This window comes from Pteropus alecto, unplaced genomic scaffold (genome assembly GCF_000325575.1).
Source record: "Pteropus alecto unplaced genomic scaffold, ASM32557v1 scaffold3, whole genome shotgun sequence".
In the NCBI taxonomy this organism is placed as follows: Eukaryota; Metazoa; Chordata; class Mammalia; order Chiroptera; family Pteropodidae; genus Pteropus; species Pteropus alecto.
In genome coordinates this window covers 4,769,423-4,775,204 of record NW_006442484.1, presented here as the reverse complement: position 1 = coordinate 4,775,204, position 5,782 = coordinate 4,769,423, and the positions used below count along the sequence as shown (strand labels likewise).

Here is a 5,782-nt window from a genome sequence, read left to right as displayed (position 1 = left end):
CATTCCTGCCAAAACAGGATGCTTTGCCTATCTTCCTTGTCAGTGATCTTAGCACTTCAAAAGCAGATTTGAAATCTAACATAATTTTAGGAGAAGAAGGGTAAGTACAAACACAACTTTTTATTCTGTTAGACTGGTATACTAAGTTCTTAAGCAAACCAAGTAACAGAATGAAAACAGAGTTACCAAAAAAGACATTCACCAGCTGTAGGGTTGGGTCCCTTTGAGTGATCAGTATTAAGGACTCCCAGATGAACCAGATGGTCTAACAAATTTCAAATAATTTTATTCTTTTTAGTATGGATAATTTTATATTGAAACAAATGCGGTTTTTTAAATTTTACACCTTTCGAATAACAATTCTGAATTGTGTTTAGGGAAATATAAAAGCTATGGTTTTAGGAGAAGGAAGAAAAAATGAATAACTAAATTCAGTACATATCTTGAATATGTACTGAATTTGTTTTTTGAGTTTGTTTATTCTCCTCTCTTTATTTTCCTTGTCTTATTACTTCTTCTACCATCTCTACCACACTTACTATCACTTTATTATTCATCCGCTTGGTCAGTAATGAGCAATGAAGAGTCTTGAAGATTAGGTTAGAGAAGCTGGGTTTTGTCTTGTGAGCACTGAGCAGGTAAGAGATTACAGAAAAAGAGATTCTCCAGAAATTCTGAAATAATACAGGGATGAAGAGAAGGCGAGGCTTCTCTCTTCCAAGTTTAGAAGAGCATTTGGGAGGTACCAAGAAAGGATCAACATGACACAATGAGAGACCTATGGGACTGAGAGTATTGGACATGCAGAGGGAGGTATGTGTGTGAGGTGGGAGCTCCAGGAAACACAACAGACAAGGCTGGGAGTCTTGAGGATTAGAGAATTTGAGTTTCTGGCAAGAGTGTAATTAGAAATTGATGAAGGAGACATCAGTGCGATGGGAATGATGGGAGAGTTATGAATGATGATTTATTATTTTGTATTGAAATACATCCAGTTATTGAATCACTTCCACAATTACATTATTTAAAGTAATTTTAAAACTTTAAAAATTAAGATGTGTTTCAGATTCTAAAATGTACATCGAAAAATAGGTTTTTAACCATTGTGGAAGGCATCCATGAGATGGGTGGAAAGGATGAATGAGAAGAAAATCTTGAAAGCTTTTCTGAAGATTTTTAAGGCTAGGAATGCTCCATCTACACAGAAGTCTTTGCAGTTGGGGATCTGGCCTGGGACTTGAGTGGGTGGGCTCGCTCACAGCAGCAGCAGGAGCCTCTTGCTCATGGTTCTCAGCACTGGCTGTACATTAGAATCACATGATACCCAGATTCCATCCTTCTAGGGTTGCCAGATAAAATGTAGGACCAGTCCTCAATAAAATAATTTTAGATAAATTTTTTTTTTTTTTTTTTTTTTTTTTTAGTATAAGTATGTCCCAAAAATTGCATGCCGGCTCCACAGACTGTTCAGTTCTTTGTCAGCTCACCAGATAGACTGAGAGTTTCCTCTCAGTCTTTGCAGGGACATTTCCAGAGGACAGCAATGGGGTTTCCTAGGCCTAAGCCAAAGCCACAGGCACAGACAGCCTGAATTCCACATTTCATCTCACATGTTCACAACCTTCTGTCCCATGGGAGCCCCTAGTAGGTCCCGTGGACTCCAACTCTATTTCACAATCTCCAGTTCTGGCTCATGCTGTTCCTTTGGCCTGAAATGCTCACTCTTGGCCTGTCTGGTGAATGTCTACACATCAGTCCACACTGGTCCAGCTCCACCCACAAAGGATGTCTGTTCTAACCTCCCAGGAGGAGTGACTTCCTGTCACTGCAGACGGACTCATAAAACATGTCAGAATGACTCCGGGATGCAGGTATCATCTTCCTCCTGATGTTCCAGCATTTTTCAAGGTGGCCAGCACACAGTAGGTGATGTGGGCCTCTTCGGGTTCATCTTTTTTGGGACTCTTTGAGCTTCCTGGGGTTGTATGTCTATTTCTTTCACTAGGTGAGAGAAGCTTTCCAACATTATTTCTTCAAATAGCTCTTCACTGTCTTGTTTTCCTTCTGGTATCCCTATGACATGGATATTTAAACATTTATTAGTGTCCCATAGGCTCCTCAATTTATTATTATGGTCTTGGCTTCTTTTTTCTCGCCATTCTGATTGAGGGTCCTTGGCTCCCCATCCTCTATATCAGTGGTTCAATCCTCTTCTTTATCCACTCTGTTTATCCCATCTAATATTTTCATCTCGGATACTGTGTTCTTCATTTCTGACTGGTTCCCTTTAATAATTTCCATTTCCATTTTTATGTTTTTTATTTCTTTGTTGAAGTTCTCATTGAATTCATCTACACTTCCCTTGGGAAATAGACATACAACCCCAGGAAGCTCAGAGAGTCCTAAAAAAGATGAACCCAAAGATGCCCACACAAGACACATCATAATTTAAATGCCAAAGGTTAAATACAAAGAGAGAATCTTAAAAGCAGTAAGAGAAAGCAGTTAGTTACCTACAAGTTAACTAAGACTGACACCCCTAAGCCTGACAGCTGATTTCTCAAAAGAAACTATGCAGAACAGAGGGCTTGGCACAAAATATTTGACGTGATGAAGACCCAGGACCTACTACCAAGAATAATTTATCCAGCAAAGCTATCATTTAGAGTTGAAGGACAGGTAAAGAGCTTCCCAGACAGAAATAAGCTGAAGGAATTCATCACCACCAAGCTGGTATTACAGGAAATGTTGGAGGGACTCCTTTAAGAAGAAAAAACATGTATCAAAAACAGGAATAAAGAACGGTAATAACTACATTCCTATCAATAACTACCTCAAATGGAAAAGAATTAACTGCTCCAACCAAAAGCTAGGCAGGCTGAACAGATAAGAAAACAAGACCCTTACATATGCTGTCTACAAGAGACTCACTTTAGATTAAAAGACACACTCTGACTAAAAGGAAGGGGATGGAAAAAGATATTGCCTTGGTGGACCTAGAGGATATTACTCTGAATGAAATGGGTCAGATAGAGAAAAACAAATATCACATGCTTTCACATATATATGGAATCTAAAGAACAAAATAAACAACAACAAAATGGAAATAAACTTAGAGATACAGAGAATATTTTGAGGGCTACTAGATTGAAGGGGGTTGGGGGATGGCAAAAAAGGCAAAGGGATTAAGAAGTACAAATGGATCGTTGCAGAATAGACATAGAGATGTAGAGTGTAGCATGGGGAAGGTGGTTAATAATGTAATAAATATGTAAGAGAAAGAGGGATACTAGATTTAGTGGAGTGACCACTTTGTGAGTTATGTGGATCTCTTTTCACTATGCTGTACAACTGAAACTGGTAATTATTGTATGCCAATTATATTTGACAAAAAAAACCTCATTAAATTGTACAATGTAAATATGAGCAACTAATCATCTATTATGTTTCAATAAAGCGGGTGAGTGGGGGAAGCTTACTAAGTGAAAGCTCCTCTCAGCAGTCCAGTGAAATATAGCAGGAAAAAATCACCAGACGAGTAGTTATGAAAGCAGGAATTTCCAGTCATTGTTAAACCAACTGACTCGAGCACTTACGAGGTGCTAGGTAATAAAACCCATCTCCTTCATTTATCTCCCCACACTGCCGAGAACTGTCACATATATGAGTCTTGTGACTCTAACGATGACTGTGATGCTCTGACTGATTCCAAGCAAGGGATTTGAGAAGCCTCCCTCGTGCCTTCTCCAGACACCAATTCACCTGAGCAGTCACCCTGGCTGGCCTTCTTGCCCTTCCCCTTGGTCTGCCCTTTCTCTGGTTTCAGCGTTTATCTGCCTTGGTGTCTGAAAGAGGCTCCTTTCTCAATATTTCAAGATATTCCAGTTGTAATTCCAGATCTGGAGCTCAGTCCCCATCTCAGGGCAGACCATCTGCACCACCCTATTTGGGCATTTGAGTCAGGAGCTGCTCTCCCTGTCCTTGTTGCCAGGCTTAGCATAATGTCTGCTCTGAGAAGCTACCCTGGCCCTCCTGCAGGTCCTCTGAAGGTGGGCCTCATTCCTCTGCACCCTTCTTGCAGGCCATCTCACGGTGGCAGCACCTCCGGGGAGGCTCCAGTCACTGGGCCAGGGTGCCCCTCGGCACTTTCTGACCCACCCTGTGGGGAACGCTGCTGTCTTGGCCTTGTCTGGAGGGCCCTTGCCCTCTATGAATCTGGGTGCCTAAGTCCTTGGGTGGAGGGCAGTCAGGAAGTCACCAGGCTCATGCTGGCTGGTTTTTATAGGTCTGCTCCATGTTGGGGCTTTCCCTGCATCTTATCACACCAATGATGCTTCTCATCAAAACCTGCTCATGGGACAGCCACATGTCTGTCATACTTCTCACTAGTTTAAATCCTCAAACAACCTTGCCAGCAGGATTTCCATCCCTGCTTTATATAGGAAAAAATTCAGCCTCAGAGATATCATTACTTGCCAAGGACAGAGTCAGGATTCACATCCAGACCTGGACCCAAAGGTCCATTGATGCCTCATTGCTGTCCCTGCCCTAACCTGCCTCTTAGGGTGGAGCTGAGCTGGTGACAGAGTCCTGGTGGCCAGCAACGGTGATGTGCTCTCCACCTGTGGAGTCCTGTGGTTCCTGGGGGGGCCCTGGGCACAGCGGCTCTGTGAGGCAGAGATGACCAGCCCATTTTACAGACTGGACAACTAAGGGCAGAGAGGCCAAGTCACTTGCTCAAAAACATAGACTGTTAACCTAGTCTGTCCTACCCTAAAGACGGAAAGTTTAGCAGTGACCTAAGCTTAAAAGAAAAGGAGTTAACTTTTGAAGGCAGAATTTCTGTCTTCAAATGGGGTATGTGTGGTGCTGTGTGTGTGTGTGTGTGCGTGCGTGCGTGCGTGTATGTGTGTGTGAGCTTTTTGATCTCCTTCCAATCAGAGCTCCCAGGAGGGAGGAAGGCAGCTGTGCTTTGGCGGCCGGCAAACCTGGCTTCAAACCTGATCACACATTAGACAAAACACCTTAACACCTTCCCTTTCCTAGTCTCAGTGTCCTACTCATAAAATGGGATCGGTACTACAAGCCCCACAGGGAATTTTGGGCAGGCTCAAATGACACACATAGTCCTGATACACCCATGGGAGGCACAGTTTCCACTGCCATGTTCAGAGTCCTAAGGCTTCTTTAGAGTCCTTTTCTCCATTAACCATCCTTGTCAAATCTTTGTTCCCAGGTCCTATTGCTGGTAGCCACCAGAAACCCACTTTGGTGTGTAAGAAAGAAAAGAAGCTCCCTGTATCTCATTGCCCCTATTCTGGGGGTTGGGCCTCAGGGACAGGTCTGAGAAAGCAGCTGGTGAGCGGCTGGGCCCAGGCTCACTTTATCAGCACAAGGCTCGCCCAGTGTGAGCACCAGATCCGCCTGCAACTGCCTGATAAGAGGCTCAGCTTTCTTTACCGTTGGGAGACTTATCAGAGGCAAGCCTGGGTGAAGGAGCCATTTCCATCAGCATGAATGAAGGAGAAGGAAAAAGGGTTCCTGGGAGAAGTATAATGCCCTTGCACTCAGACACAGCCAAGCTGGCCACCTGCCTGTGAGGCAAACATCTGCAAACAGCTGATGCAGACAGGGCTCAGGACAAGGCACCTATGCATCCCCCTCAGGAGCAAGTGGAGACCCCCAGATATGCGTCTGAAGCTCACAAAGGCTTGAGTTGAAATCAGGCTAGTTCTCTAAGGGCATTGACATTCCAGTCTCTTCGACATGTGCTGGTGTTGGT

General features: G+C 43.5%; 1 protein-coding gene across 2 annotated transcripts in view; it reads right to left on the bottom strand.

The window, feature by feature from the left end:
- The window catches only part of GYPC (glycophorin C (Gerbich blood group)), a 50,877-nt gene that overhangs the window by 27,605 nt on the left and 17,490 nt on the right, over positions 1 to 5,782 (bottom strand). The window lies entirely within an intron of this gene.